The sequence below is a fragment of the Macaca nemestrina genome, chromosome 12 (assembly GCF_043159975.1).
Source record: "Macaca nemestrina isolate mMacNem1 chromosome 12, mMacNem.hap1, whole genome shotgun sequence".
Lineage (NCBI taxonomy): Eukaryota > Metazoa > Chordata > Mammalia > Primates > Cercopithecidae > Macaca > Macaca nemestrina.
In genome coordinates, this window is record NC_092136.1 from 115749633 (window position 1) to 115766064 (window position 16432).

General features: G+C 43.8%; 1 long non-coding RNA gene across 2 annotated transcripts in view; it reads left to right on the top strand.

The window, feature by feature from the left end:
- Window positions 1-16432, top strand: part of LOC105476452 (uncharacterized) — a 201746-nt gene that overhangs the window by 182898 nt on the left and 2416 nt on the right. The window lies entirely within an intron of this gene.

The following is a 16432-nucleotide window of genomic DNA, read 5'->3' on the forward strand; positions in this document are numbered from 1 at the left end:
AACAGGGATGACAGGCGAGTGAAGAGTTGCAAGGCCAAAGATCCCTTCTTTCCCAGGCATCAAGTAAGTCTCAACAGTCCTGCAGACCGAGCCACGTTCAGTGTTGCAATCAATGCTCCCGACTCCTTTGAGATGTAACTAGTACCATCCCTCATTTACTGCCACCAGTGCTGGTCTACTCTCTTTCTGAGCTCTACACTGCTCAGGGTCTCTCGTGTTTGTTTTGGCCCTTCTCATTCTCTGCCTTACCTGGCTACTTAAACATTTGCTTGTGGATTCCAGAACCTTCCAGCCAGGTGATAAGGTTCGTGAAAGCAGGAACCATGTCTTATAATTGTATTGCTCCCAAAGCTTCCTGTAAGTTGCTGAGTACATAATAGGTGCCCATTAAATACTCTGCTCATCATCAGTCAAGTATCTAGTGAGCACATACATTTTGTAGGACATGGCCCACTAAGTAGGAACCTGCTGCCTCCTCCTGCCTCCTGCCTCTGCCTCCAGCTGGCTGTGTGACTTTGGACAAATAAACTCACTCTTGTAGCCTCCGTTTTTCAGCTGTCATGAAGGGTAGAGAAGCCAGCCTTGTCTATTTCATAGCATAGTTTGAGGGTTAAAGCAGTAAATTAATATGCTTGGTTTTTGGTCAAAATTATAATTTTTGTTTACAAGCACATGGGATTTAGGCTAGAGTTTTAGACACCTCTCTGGGCCTCAGTGTTTTAAATAACATTTTTCATTCTTTATATTTTTAAAATGTATCCATTGTTAAATAAATACTCAATGAGTACTTACTGTGTGCAGAATATTGTGCTACCTGTTAGGAATAAAAGGATACATCTAAGCCATGTCTCCTTTCCTACCATCTTACATTTCAGTGAGAGAGATAAGACTGGCAAACAACTAATACATAAAATAAATGCTTGCTTACGTAAGAAACAATTATTACATATTGTTGTATATTCCCTATGATTATGCATATTATTCAAGTTGTATTAATTTTGCAAACATGTATCTATATGATTCCAAAAATGTCAGATAAACCACAAAAAAAAATCCATTCCTAGACTTTGTAAAACACAAATCCACTTGAGTTGTAGGAGGTTCTATATAAAAATAAGCAGTGCTTATGGGAAGAAACAGCAAAACCTTTTTTACCTGTTAAGTGAGTATCTAGATGGGAAAAGAATGGTTTCAGAAGACACACAGCCAAGTGTACGGGTTAGTGAGCAGCTCAAATAATACCTTCAGCCCCAGTGCCAGCCCTGAAACAAAACCAGTGGAGGCTGAGCAGCCTCTGCAGCAGATGAACCACCAGGCACATGGCCATGGAAGAATCAGTGCTAAGGAAGGACTTGGGAAAGCGGGAAGCACCATCTGGGGCTGTTCTGGAGCAAAGAGTTCTCTGAGCTGACAGTCCAAGTTAAGCAGTAAACAATCATTGATTTTGCAAACAGAGCGTTCTTTTCTAAACCAAAGAGTAATCTTCTTATGTGCACAATGTGGAAAGGACAGTTGGTCTCGGGATGGTCTTTTCAGCTACGGCCGCACACACAGATAACAGTAATTGTCAGTATCACCATTTCCTAAAATAAAGGACAGATAAATACAAATCTGAGAAGCTCACACATAGATCTACTATCTTCATAAAGTCATTGTGTAATATAAAAATTTAATAACCCAGGACATAGGTGTGGCAAAAAAAAATCTGTAAGTAGTGTTTTAAAACAAATGTACTAGAGTTTGTGACAACTGTGCTACTCACTCCCATCACATAAATGTTGATGTCTTTGTGTATATAATCTATCTTGTTCTCCCCAAAATGCCTAGAAGAGCATCTGGAAAATGTAGATGTCAACAAATTAATTTTTAAGAGTGGTACTTAAATGTTGCTAAAATAGCTAAATCAGTAGTGAAATAGTCAGTCATCTTATTCTGTTAAACACCCATCAATCAGATTGGCCCATTTGTTTTCCCCCTTTTAGAAAGTTAGCCCCATGAGAGCAGGTCCTGTCTTTTTTATTCACTGATGAACTCTCAGTGCCTTGAACAGTGTTTGGCATATAGTAGGTGCCCAATAAACATTTCTTCAGTGAATGATCCAGTAGGCAAACTTGTTGAATGAGTACATTGGTTTCAAGTCCCTGTTAACAAATAAATGACCTTCTGTACTAGTTGAACTGAAATCATATTAGCTATGCAACAAAAGTTCATTCCTTTATTCATTTATTCTCCATTTATTTACTTACTTATTCATTCATTCAAAAAGAAGCTATTTAGCATTGAGTATGTTCAAGTGACTGTGATGGAAGACACAAAGTCACATTGTGGGAGGCACAAAGATGGACAAGAAACATTTTCCACCACTAGAAAAGTTATAATCATGTTTGTGACATGGAGAGACATGTAACCAAATAGAACAATTGGATTAGGGTTGAATTGGAAAGATAACCTCCCAAGTTTCCTTAATTCTGAGATTCTGTGATACTGTGATTGAAATGCTGATTTCTGATATCTATGACACATGCAACCTGATGTTATTGAGATTAAAAAATTAAACTCTTTTAATGGCAAGGGCTTTATGAAGAATGCGGATTTTGGGTGAATTGGTATTTGAGAGCTGGAGGATCACTAGATTGCCCTGGGTTCTGAGCAGCCTCCACATGACTGGGTCGGATAGTGTACTATCCATGCCTTCCATGGAGTATATGACAGGCAGCCCAAATTCAGAATGGCCTTGGCCCCAGCCACTAGCCATCCTACAGAACAAGTCATCCTCTTATGTACCATACCTCCACTGAGTCACCGTGGATCTGCTGCTAAAACATGGAAGGAGTGTGTAAAAGTCATAGCCGTGTTAAATTTGAAGAGGGTGACAGACATAACTTGAAAGTCATAGAAATCAGCTTCAAGAATAATAATCCCTTCCATTATATAGACTTTAGTTTCTGAAATTTTTTCTTGTACATTGTCTCATTGGCTTTTTTACAATACCTGTTTTTTTTTTTTAACTTTCTCCATTCATTTTATTAAAGAGGGCACTCAGTCTCTAAGTGGGAATGTCATTTGCTCAAGCCAATGTGATTAATCAATGATAGAACTAGAATATGCTTTTTCCTCCACACCATGAAGTCTCCCGTATTGGATACTGTGATTCTGTGGGAGGACCAACTATCCTTTCTTTGCACAGGGAGAGGCTCTCTCTGCCCAAGGGTGAGGTTATAAAATAATGCAGTCCCTATGCCCCAAGACCCTCCGTGATGCCAGCACCAGACAACATTTCTCCTGATTCACTAGTGTAATATGACCCACTGGCTCCCAGCAGGTCAATCAGCTGACAGCTGGAGGAGAGGTACTCCATCTTTTATGCTTGTCAACTCCATGAATGTATTAAGGTATCAAGAGAAGACAGCACCAGGGAGACTTTGGGCCACAGCCAGAACCAAAAACGTAAAGTGAAGGGGCAGATGGAGTTGGAAGATAAGCTCCCTGCCTCAGTTATCTGGAAGGGATAGCAAGTGCAGCCTTTCTGCCCTGAATCATGCTGGGTGGGCTACTCTGGAGTAACTAGGTCTAATGATGCTATTTATCTTTTGAAGCCACCACTATGAAGGCCATTTCAAAGGATATTGGGGGCCATAGGTCTAGAGGCTTTTGCAGTGGAGTAAAAAATCCTGGATTCAAGTTTCACTTCTATCCTTCATAGTATATACAGTCTTGGGCAGAACACCAGAAAGTATCCATAAAATGGAGATAAAATGATACCATACCATCTACACCACCAGCTTTTTAGGATGATCAAATAAAACAGCATTTATGGAAATTCCTTGGAAATATTCATATTCTGCACAAACATGAGTACATTTCCCGGTGCAAAGGAGTGTGATGAGTCACCCTCAAACAACCCCTACCCTCCAGGGCCTGGTGCTCCTACCCTAGCCAGTAACGGTAGCTCAGCTAGTTCCTGCTGAGAGCAGCATTTTTAGGCTTACCAACACTGGCTTACAACCCACAGGGAAGAACAAGGACCAAGAGGTGCAAATTGCAGAAAAACAAAGTTTGGCTACACATAAATTGCTATAATAATAACTAACATATATTGAATGTTTGCTCTGTGTCAAGTCCTCTGCTAAGTTCTTTGCTTATATGAACTTATTTAATACTTTAAACAAACTTATGATCAATCATTTAATACATACTCATTCATTCATTCATTTGAGACAGCGTCTGGCCCTTTCACTCAGGCCAGAATGCCATGGCACAATCTCAGCTCACTGCAACCTCTGCCTCCCAGGTTCAAGAGATCTCCCACCTCAGCCTCTCGAGTAGCTGAGACTACAGGTGTGCACTACCACATCTGGCTAGTTTTTGTATTTTTTGTAGAGATGGTGTCTCACTTTGTTGCCCAGGCTGGTCTCAAACTCTTGAACTCAGGCAATCCACTGCCTCGGCCTCCCGAAGTGCTGGGATTATACGCATGAGTCACTGCACCCAGTCAATAAATATTTACTGAGCACATACACTGTGTGAGGCTCTGAAGTAGGGACAAAATCTATAGAGAAGAGAAGATATGAGTTCTATCCTCAAAAGCTCATGGTCTTATGGGGAGACAAATACAAAAAAAAATGTATTGAAATCTATAATGGAAATACATATTAAAAACAAAAGTCAGGAAGATGGAGGATCCAGGTTTGCTAGGAGGTGTCAGGCAAAGTCGATAGAGATGGCCAGCGAGCTAAGACTTGAAGGATATATTTGTGATCAAGGCTTGATTTGCCCATATGTGCAACATGGTAGAAAGAGTGCCCCTCAAATAATCAGTAGGAAAATAAATATTGCTCTGTATCATGTGGGCTAAATTAGCTGCTCGAGGGGCCAGATAATGACATGAATATGATTGTGTGAAGCGAGACATTATAACATATTTCATAAGCTGCAGAGATCTTTTTTCACCTCATGAAAAACAAGATAATGCCCATAAAAATAAGATATTATGGCAAAATCGGTATTAATTACAAGGAGCCAAAGTGCACTGCTTGAGGCTGTAAAACTTTTAATATTCCAGAAGAAAGCAGTTCAAGTAACAGGCTAACCACGATCGCTTAATCGCTTGGCAGCTTCCCAGCCTATCTTGGTGAACAACAGCAGAGGCAGCAGAATCAGTCCCAAACAAACAGCCCCGTGAAGCGTTGCTAATTTGGCTGAGATGACTGGGTGGGGTGAGAGCAGAAAAGTGCTCTCCTCGCAATTTACCTTCTCACTACTGAAAAACTGGGCTCGGCAAAAAGCCACCAGGTTCGCCTCGTTGGGGCTTTTGAGATGCAATGGGCCATTGGTTCCTTAAGATCTGGTTTTCCAGTTGTCGTTGGTACAGATGAACTATATGGGTCCTCAGTGGGGGTTGGCAATTATATCCTCTTTCCTGCCTCTTCCCTTCTTTCAGGCATAAACATACACACACACACACACACACACACACACACACACACACATGCACTCAATGCACAAAGCTCCTACCTTACATAAAGGTCAGGATCTAACTGCTTCTATTTCCACACTTTGAATGCGAGACCAATTTGGTGACAGCCTCTTATGTGCCATAAACGAAATAGAAACATATGCACATGCAGCGATAAAACAGATCTGAAACGACATCCCTGCCACCTGTTGGGTGGCAGCTGAAATCAGACATCTTAATGTATGATATTATGGGAATTACCCACATTAAGATAAAATATCTGGATTTAAGTAACTGTCTTTTGCTCTGAATTAACTTGAAGGCTGAACTCAGAAAACAAAGGCAAACGACTTGGGGCTAAGCAACTTACTCCATAGCTGTTGTACTCGGCTGCCGCTCTGGTGGGGGCACTACGTAGAAATGTTGGTGGCAGTTTTCACTTCTCCTCATTGACAGCAGAGGATCTAGCTATGCTCCAGCTTTCTGGACATGAAGGGAAATGAGAAGGCTAGGCTGTACCCAAGATGTGAGCTTCTAAAAGAAACAGGAACTAAGGTCTGCTTCATTCCTGAGTCTTCAGAATTAGCAGAGTCCCCAATATATAGTGGATCTTTAAAAATATTTGTTGAGTGAAAGAAGAGGTATGGTAAGTCCTTTCTCAACCACCAAGTACATTCTCTATTCCTTCTGCTTCCCCCTTCCTTTTCTTGTACATTTTACACCAGTATAAACCTCCACTTCCCTCACCTGGCTGGAATCTATATTGCAGCACCACCAGCATCAGCTAGTGCCAGGAAGCTTTCCTCTCTTCGGGAGCTTTGCAAGACTTCACTGTGTCAGTTCTATTCCTAGCTGCAGGATGTCCTTTTTCTGGTAGCCTCCTTTGCTGGCTCATGATGCAGGCCTGACTAGGAAGAGTAAGGCAGTTTTGTAAACTGGTGTGGGGGCAGCAAGTACAAGAGGCTCCAAGCATCCCCTCTGCTGTTTGGCAGAGGATGTCAGTCTGCTAGGCTGACGATGTGGAGAGGTTGCCCTGGACTTCAGACTGGACCTGGTACCACCTCCAACCCTGTGGATGTTTGCTTCTGCAGCATAAGGCCCAATGCACTTGATTGCCTTAGCTTTCTGTGGAAACGACAAGAAAGTGGTTTCCACTCCTCCACCATGTTTATTCAGCCTCATTAACTCCACTGAGTTTGCTCCAATAGGCCAGAAAAAAAATAAGTTATGGTTAAGGTGTAATGTTTCCAGAAGGGTCCAAATTGTTGTTTTTCTTTTTTTTTTTGGCCAGGATGGGCAAGTCCACTGAGATTTAAAGATCTAAGCTGAGATTGACCTTTGGATCTTTTTAACGGGTATTCATTGAATCTATAGGAAGTCTGGTACTGTGTGAGGTTTTAGGGATGGGTTTGGAGCCGAACAGAGAAAAAAGAAGTAAAAGAAATAATCCCTGTTCACAGGAGTTAGTGTGTGAGACAGAGATATATGCACATGACACTATGTAATAAATTGTAAATAAGTGGTAGAGGTAAAGATAAAGAAGGGGAAGAGAGAGAGGACTGGCTGATAGAGGATTATGGAAGAATTCCTGGAGGAGTTAGGTCTTGAGGACTGGATTGGACTAGAGAGTCACTGGGGAGAAGTCAGTAAACAGAGGAGATTTTCCTGAAGACCAGGGGTCCCCAACCCTTGGGCTGTGGACCAGTACCAGTCTGTGGCCTATTAGGAACTGGGCTGCACAGCAGGAGGTGAGTGGCCAGCAAGCATCACTGCCTGAGCTCCGCCTCCTGTCAGATCAGCAGTGGCATTGGATTCTCATAGGAGCGCAAACCCTATTGTGAACTGCACATACAAGGGATCCAGGTTGCGCACTCCTTAGGAGAATCTAACTAGTGCCTGGTGATCTAAGGTGGAACAGTTTCATCCCAAAATCATCACCTGCCCTGCACGTCCATGGAAAAATTGTCTTCCACTAATCCAGTCCCCAATGCCAAAAAGGATGGGGACTACTGCTGTAGATGTTTAAGATACTGTGGTATTATAGCTGAATGCAGTGGCTCACAGCTGTAATCTCAGCACTTTGGGAGGCTAGGGTGGGAGAAAAGCTTGAGACCAGGAGTTGGAGTCTAGCCTGGCTAACATAGCAAGACCCTGTCTATTTTTTTAATATATATATATATGTGTGTGTGTGTGTGTGTGTGTGTGTGTGTGTGTGTGTGTATATGTATATGTATGTGTGTGTGTATATATATATATATATATATATATATATATATATAGTGGCATTAGCATAGGGATAGACTAATTGACCAATGAATCAGAATACAGAGCTAGCCACATATCCACAGAAACTTGTTTTACTGGTGGCCTTGCAGGTCACTGAGGAGATAAGGGGCAACTTAACACTGGGGCTGGGACAATTGCCTGTACTTATAAAGAATAACTGAAATTGGATCCTAATGCAGAAATCCTAAAAATAATTTCTTCAAAAACTAGACTTAAATGTAAAAGGCCAAGCTGTTAAACGTTTAGAAGTAAATAAAGGAGGCTCTCCTTGTAACTATGAGGGGTGGAAGATTTCTTCAACAAAACACAAAAAGCATTAATAATGAATTCAAAAGCTGATAAATGTAAATACATTAAAATTAAGAATGTATGTTCACCAAAACAATGACATGAAGAAAGCGAAGAGACAAAGCACAGATGGGAAGAAATATATTTGCAACAAATAGATTCAGTAAAGGATTAGTACAAGTAGATTCAGTAAAATATAAAGAATTCAGAAAAGCCATTAAGAAAAAGACAAGCAGTCCAACAGTTAAGTGGAGTGGGGGAGATATAAAAAGACATTCTATAGTAAAGGGAATAAAGACTGACAAGGGGCCAAGAGCTGGGTAGAAACTGGGAAGGTTAAAGGGTCATAGTAAGGAAAGGGGCCAAGATGTAGACTTGTAGGCGGGAGAGTCACTATACTCTTAAAAGCAGGGGCAGGTACAGAAATTAGCAGCAACCTCCACCTTTTGAAACTCTCACCAATAGCCTTGCATTAAAAGCATGGGCTCAGTCGGCCACTGGCAGGTCACTGAGGAAGGTCAGAGCATAGAATGAATAGCTCATAGACAATACACAAAGTCGTATGTCAATAAGCCCCTACTCTGGAACCCACATCTTGGGCACTTCTACAATAGATCCGTAGCCTGTGAACTTCGTGGAGATCTGATCTGAAACCTGCAGCAGCAGGGGGCTGGATGTGGCTGGATCTGGCAGCTGTCTCGATTCCTCACCCTCATTCGACCTCATCACTCCTTCTGGGGCCCCTGTACCATGGAGTTGCCTGTTATTTTCCTGTGGTGGCACAGTGGCTGATGAAGTGCTGGCCCTCCGCTGTGGCAGCCAACACTACCAGATAGAAGCTGCTCTTCAAGAAAATCCTTCAAAGGCCCTATTGCCTTGAAATGCTATGCACTATTTCTATGGGCTCTTAAACAGAATAATTCATTAGTCAGTGAAGAACAATCAATATCACACTCCAACAATTTACACACTGACTCTGTTTACCCAGTGGACCCTCTCTGATAATATTATTTATGATCCTAAATAACTCCATCGGTGTTCAATAAAGCTGGAGGTGCCTCTGGGACCAGGACACAATCAGATTATGAAGACATATGGTTTGCTCAGCTCTGGAAATGTTCAGACGCATTTCATTGATGTTAGTCTCACAGTGGTACCTTCCCCGCTCAGTTCTACAGCCTTCCTAATGGTGTCTGCAGGAAGGCCCTCCTCTTTAGGAAGGGGCTGCCAAGGGAATTTTACGATGGCTATTTCAGGATTCTCCAAAGTGAAGGACACATTGAATAGTTCAATGGATTCTAGACCAGGCTGGCAATTTTGATGTACTAGGCTCTTTGCCTATAGAAGGGTATGGAACAAATGTGCCTGGGAGAGATTTGTGAGGCAACAGAGAGACGAGGATGTGGGGGGTGTGTGTGTGTGTGTGTGTGTGAGTGTGTGTGTGTGTAGGAGAACACAGGAGGGGTGAGGTTAGGTGAGAAGCAGAGGATTTGCAGGGTCAAATAAATACATTGGAAGTCATAAGAATTCAGGGAGGTCTCCAGACTTACTTCAAGATGGAAGGAGAGAGGTAAGGTGAGACCGTTCACTTAAAAACACATCCTTTTATTATGTGACTTCTTACAATGAACATGTATTATTTATGTAATTAAAAATATAGAGAGATGGCAAGTCTCCCTCTTTGTCCTCTCCCTCCCTCTCCCTATTTTTCTCCCTCTCCATTACCCTCTCTCTCTTCCTCCTCCCCCTCCTCCCTTTTCTTCTTCTTTCTTTGTCTCTGTCTCATATGCACACTGCAGGTTAGAGAAGCAACATCAAGAGAGGCTCTGATGTGGCTTCATCACTAACTGCAGCGGGACAACATCAGTGCACATTCGGAGCCCATGTTATAGAATGGACTGTGAAGGCAAAGCGTCAAAGAGGGAAAAGGCAGCATTGCAAAGAGAGGGAAGGCATTAAAATCTCTTTTATTTTCCTACTCATTAACCCCTTAGTCCTCAGGAGAGCAGGCGAAATTGGGAGGGCTGCAGTTATGAAGAAAGGAAGGGTCTGGCCCAGGATCTCCTGGGCTGTCTACATTGTAGTGTTCTGATCCCAGCCTGGGAGGGAAGCCCCCAGGGCCCAGCCTATGTGGGTTATGACAGCCTTTCAAAGGGAAGCTGAAATCTGGGGCAGGTGCCAGCACCTGGCAATCACTTTTGAAACCTGCCCTTTCCAAATGCTCTACATAATAACCCTGAGAGCTCAGCAGAGGAGACAGTGCCATCCCCACTTACTAGATGAGGCAATGAAGAGTTCCGGGCATGAATGCCCAGACCTAGTACCAGGAACTCTGCCCTCCTAGCCAGCAATCTCGAGACTAGCCCAGCAGCATTTCTGCTCATCTGACCTGTGACTAATGGCCAGCAGTGAGTGGCTATATGCAGGTCTGGACCAAAGGGTAATCTGTGGCAGAGACTTCAAAGACAAAAAATACATGACAGTGTGTGGGGAAGATGCCCATCAATTTCTAGCCCCATAGTACTCTGATTCCATTGATGAACTGATCTTTGCTGCACAAGAGTCTCATGGATGCTCTGACTCTCTCATTTCTCTCTCTCTCTCTCTCTCTCTCTCTCTCTCTCTCCCCCCCATCCTCCCTTCCTTTCTGTTTTCCTTTTATCCTTAGACATTTACTGAATACCTGCCATGTTCCAAACATTCAGAAAGGAGTTGTAATTGATAAAGAAGACACCTGTCTACAAGAAGCTTGCAGTCTACTGGCCAGAGATGAGATGTGTTCACAGATAACTATGCTGCAGGTTAAGTAAAGAAGAATCTGTAAGAGTGCTATGCCACTGTGACCTGTTCTTTGAACAAGCTTGGTGTGTGAAATGAAATCACAAAGCAACTTTCTTTGATTTCCTACTATCCATTTACATTTACTTAAGGAGGAAAGTTCTTCTAACCCCAAATATGTACTTGGAAAGATCCATGACCTTTAGGAACATTTGGGGGGAAATAAAATGTTCAATGATACCTGAAATCATATCTAGATTCAACTCATATTTAGAATGCCCGATCCCATGTAATGGTCAAAGCTTCCAACTTCATACAAAGTTATAGCTGGTTTCTCTCTCCCCAGCCAGTGCCTGCAGCAGGGCAGGGGTTGAATGGTCAGCTTCTATCTGCAGAGGTCCTATTGTCCCTGCGTGCGGCCCAGTGGGCAGGGCCTAACTTTGTACCATCCCAGCTCTCTTGCTTGCAAAGCCCATATGCAAACACTAGGAAACACTTAGTCATCTTTGCCTGAACAGATACGGGGAGAGCAACTCATCCATGTGCCACCTCCTCTGCTTTCCTTGCTGTCACCCAGATTTTACAGGTGAAGGTCACATGTCAGGCACTCGTTCTCCCACACTACAGGGGACATACACTCTGCTGTCTGAGTGGTCCCAGAGAAGAGCCCCTAGTAGACTCGAGATAAGGTATAGTCACACCTGCCTCTCCCCTTAGGGAGGTGGAACTCACAACTCAGCTGTCTCTAAGAATCCCTCTTCGCAAATACCTTCCTGTCAATCTCCCACACACTTATTTTTTTAATACCCTTGACAAGAGTAAGGGTTTTGAGCTGTGAAACCAGTTTCTGGATATTTCCTTTGAAATTTCCATCCCAGTCTGGCTCCTTGCTGGAGCAGCCAATATTCTGCTATTTCAGGTGCTGAGCCCTGGCCTGGCAGGTGACAGCAGGGAGAGGCCAATTCCAGCAGAGGAGATTCCAGGCATGTGGGGATATGGTGGTGTTCTCCATGGAGCGAGAAGCAGGGCGTTAATAAAACAGTGCCAGGAATAACCCTGTGATTGATGGGTAAAGGTCATGGACTCTGGGATACTGGCATGCACTGATGGGAAACTGTTAGGTCTGGTCCAAGATCATCTCTGGCTTCCTGCTTCCCTCAGGTACCAGGATGCTCTGCTATGGTCTCTGGCAAAACTGAGCACCGGGGCTGGGAACATAATTTTGCCTGGGACAGCTGCTATAGGCGCTTCAGAATGCCTGGTTTCCTAAATTTTATTGGTGTCAGGATAGAGCTTTGATAAGCTTTAATGTGCTATTAATTATTTGGGCTGTTAAAAAAGGGAGTGCATGAGAGGCTTGGAGTTGAACGATCTCATTTCTGAGGTGCTGAGGAGGTACACACATACACCCCAGTGGCAACTGACTCAGGATCCAGCCACTCACGGAGTTCCTCCCTCTGCTCAGACACCAAGAGTGCTGCTGCCTGAGACTGAGCAGAGTGGGGAACTGGGGAGGATCTCCACTGCTTTGAACTTAAATGTAACTTGGGCAATTTGGACTTTCTTTGGGCTTTAATTTGCAAGGGCTAAATACTTTGATTTTGGACTTTAATCTCTTTGGGATTTTAATCTCTAAATTTTTCCCTAGGAATTTGATAATGGGAAGGGTTTATATCCAAATTTGGGGCATCTTATTTTCCCATTTATTATTGAAGAAATCTTTATGCATTTTTTATTAGCTCTTTATGCATTTTATTATTGAAGTATCTTCACTCTGCTATTAAACCTCATTACAGAACCTCTGATGAGGTTAGTGGGCCATGTGGCTGGACATCAATTTGGATTAGAAATATAACAGGCTCTGAACTTGCAGTCTTAGACACAACATAGCCTTGGACTGGATTTTATTAACACACCGGTTCTGGCTCATCTCAGAGCCTTATAGAAGTGAAATCAACAGTGTCTTAGGACGGTCCCAGGAAGGCACAGGAAGGAACAGAGGTTGATGCTGGGGGAGCAATCTCCTGCTCAGATAGTTAGCTCATCCCCTCCTGGAGCCAGATGACCACATACCTGGTTGTCCAGGGGTTAAACATTAAACCCAGCTGGTTAAGAGAACAAAAAGCTGGGGAATTTTTATCTCCTTCCTTCTCTAGTTTTCCTATAGAGGGACTTTCCTGACACCACACACCTGGCCCCTCTCTGCTCCCTTTTTGACCCAGCTAGGAGTGATTTGTCACTTGGGTTTACGTATGACCCACTCTCTTCCCCTCCCTCTCCCTCTCTTTTGGTATATGCCTGCCCTGGGAGAACACACAAGCTCTGCTGTCAGCCATATGGTAAGATTTGTGGGGCTGGCTCTGCCCTCCACTAGGGAAGCCTGAAGTTTTGGGGGATCAGATCAGTTCAGGGGTAGATTGGCAAGTCATTCTGGTCAGACAGACAGCACACCCTCTAATTTAACATTATCAGGAATAAAGGTGCTATTTCGATCTTCATTTCTCTGGCTCTTGGTCTGTCAATGGAGTGGTTCTGTAGTCAGAAAGTGAGAAAGTGGAGTTACAAATTTGCCCCCCTCAAACCTGAGAAGCAACCCTTTGGACCAATGGCAAAGTGATTTCTCAGCTGTGAACTAACAGTTTTCTTTTGGAATGAATCGTGTGCTTTCAATTTTCCACTTCAAAAACACACACTTCAGCAGAAGTCACTTTACAGCAAATGAAAGAAGAAATTTCCCCAGGGGAGAAAGGGGTTTGATACTTAGAGGGTAGAAGAGATGACTTAGGAGCATCTATTTTTCCCAACTGTGAAGTCACCAGGAGGTCTTTTTGATATTATTGCCCTTCTAGCCAATAAGGCAGTGGTTTGCAAAATGCTAGCAATTAAGAAGTGCTCTAATTGGCTGAATTGTATCTCACTGTCCAGAGTTCTGGGAGAGAACATAGGCAGAGTTAGAGATGGCAGAATGTGTCTGACTCACAACGAAAGTAGGAAGGGCTGGGTGGGTTTTATTGTGGGATAACTTTCCCAGAGACTCCTCTATTTAGCTCTGCATATGGAAGCAGGGCTGTCAAAATGGCAAGTTCTATAGATTGGCCCATTGCAACTGCCCCTTATTAAACTCCTTCAGAGTCAATAATGTGTTTACTCTCCTCTTCCTCTTTATATACTCACCACTGCCATCGCCACCACCTTCACCCTCATCATTATCTCTCTCATTTATGGAGCACTGTGCAAACCATTTTTATGCATGATCTTCTCCTCACAACAACCCTGTGAGATAGATACCCTTATTTCCCCCCATTTCCAGTGGGTAAACTGAGGCTGGAGGAAATTGAGCCAATAAATGGTAGAGCCAGAATTCCAGCTCAGACCAATGTGACTCCAGTACACTATGCCATTCAGATGCCTATCCAATGTCTTCTTGGATGCTTCAGTAGCTCCTGAGCTTCCCGTGCACTGTTGGACAGAATGCAAGCCTCTCTTCCCAGGTCTTTGACATTTGGTCCGTCATTACCCAGAATGCATCCTGTCACACCATGGCAGCATGTTTGATTGAGGCAGGGCCCTAGCTAATGCTTTGCAGTCGAGCAGGGATACTGGGCTGGTGCAATGTAAAAGGCTGACCTGGGGAGATGGCATTTCACTGAACTCATTGAGGCTTGAAATGGGTGTGCTGTGAACTGTACGGCCTTGCCCTCCTGAAGGGAGGGCTCCAAGGGACAACTGGAAGGCCTGCCAGAGTATCTCCTCCCTCTCAGCATGCCATGGCCTTCCAGGGGGCTTCCAGTTCCATGCTGAGGCTGTACTTCCCTCTCAGGGAGAGCTGGTTGCTTCCGCATGCTGTTTGCAGTGTTTTACATCTACCTCTGCAAACCTGCTGGGCGTTCTGCCTGGATGATGCTGTTCACATTCCGAATGCTTGTGTTTACCCACCTCCTCACTGAACAAATTTACAAAGTCAACATTTTGGGACATCTCAGAGATTTTTAAAAAAATTACAACACAAAACTAACACAACTATGTTGTCCTCTCCCATCCCCTTGTTTCTAACACATCATAGAGTGGAATTAACGAGATTCTAGTCCTTGGCACTGGATCAATTCTGAGATGCCATCTCCACCCAGTCTCCATCCCCAGTGTTTCCCCTAACTCTCAATGTTCTGAGAAGTGATGGTAAACAGAATACAGGCCATCGTGTCAACTATACCTGGCTTCTAATCCCAACTCAGTCTCTCACTAGCTCTGTAATGATGAGTAAGTTACATAATCTCTGTGAGTTTAGTTTCCTCATGGGAAACTGATACCCACTTTGCATTGTTGTGCTGAGCTTTAGGCAAGGTATCCAGGATGGGCATGGTTTCGGTTGTTGGTTGGTCATTCCAGAATTTCATCCTTTTGACCTCGACCAGTTCAGTGATTAATGGTTTTCATCAGTTAAATCTGGATGATGGAGGAATTGAGTCAGAAGTAGGACAGGGAAGCTGGACCCAGAGCAGACACTGAGCACCCCCAGGCAAGCCCCTGATCTTTCTGTGCTTTCGTGCCTCCCTCCGTTGTGCCCTGATCTGAAATCATTTTGCCTCTTAGTGGAAGGATATGAGGCTGAGATGGAAAGAAGAAGGAAAGGTGCTCAAAAGGCTGCTGAAGAAAGATGAATAACCCCTTGTAAGCCCCACTTGCTGCTGCCCACCCTTGATTATCTGTGGCACTAGAGGAGAGAGAGCATAATTCTGTAAGAGAGGAGCACCCAAAACTGCTGCTTGATAACCCTGGGTTTCTCCTGGACAAAGGCTCTACTTCTTGGGGTATTGTTCATGTTCTTCATGTTCTGGTCCCAGGAGACTTCTGCAGAGGCATCTCTCTGCTCCCCTCTCTCCCGATGGACCACCCACTCTGCCTTGAATGTACTGTGCCCATTCGCTCCTTTGATCATCTTTTATTCTTGGAATGTCCTCCCTTCAAACTCTTTTGCCCCGATACTGCCCCACCAGGTGAACTCAAATTCATCCTCATGGTTTCCTCAAAAGTGTGCTCTGATCTCTATATGGCTTTTTTTTTTTTTTAAACTCCTCCTGACTTCCTCTCCATCTTTCTCCCTCTTCTCCCTGGACATGCAGCGACAGCCTCTACTACAGCACCTCGCATTGTGCTGCAGTGTCTGTTTACATGGCAGCATCCCCTGCCAGATTTAAGGCAGGGACTGTGCTTATTCTTCCCCATGTCCCCAGTGCCCAGTAAAGTGCCAGGCAAATAATAGACAATTAATAAACACTTGTTGTTGAATTGCATTCGGAGCTGTGTATGCCCCAGCTCTCTTGTTTCACCTCTCCCTTCCCACAGCACACTCATGGTCTCTCCCTCTCGCCCTGCCCTCTCCTCATTTCTCCCCTCCCTTGTCCCATCACTGTCCTTGCTATCTCCTAATTGAATTTTTCTGGACAGTAACAAGGCCAGAGATATCTTGCAAAGTGAATACACCACCCACAAATAATCGAGTTGCCACCATTCTCTTAGGCGAGCACTATTTTGGGGATACTATTTATCTCCCCTTCTTCCCATATGTCCACCCCCAGGGTGGGTCATAAAGGGGACAAAACCAGCTCCTCTAATTTGGTGGAGTCC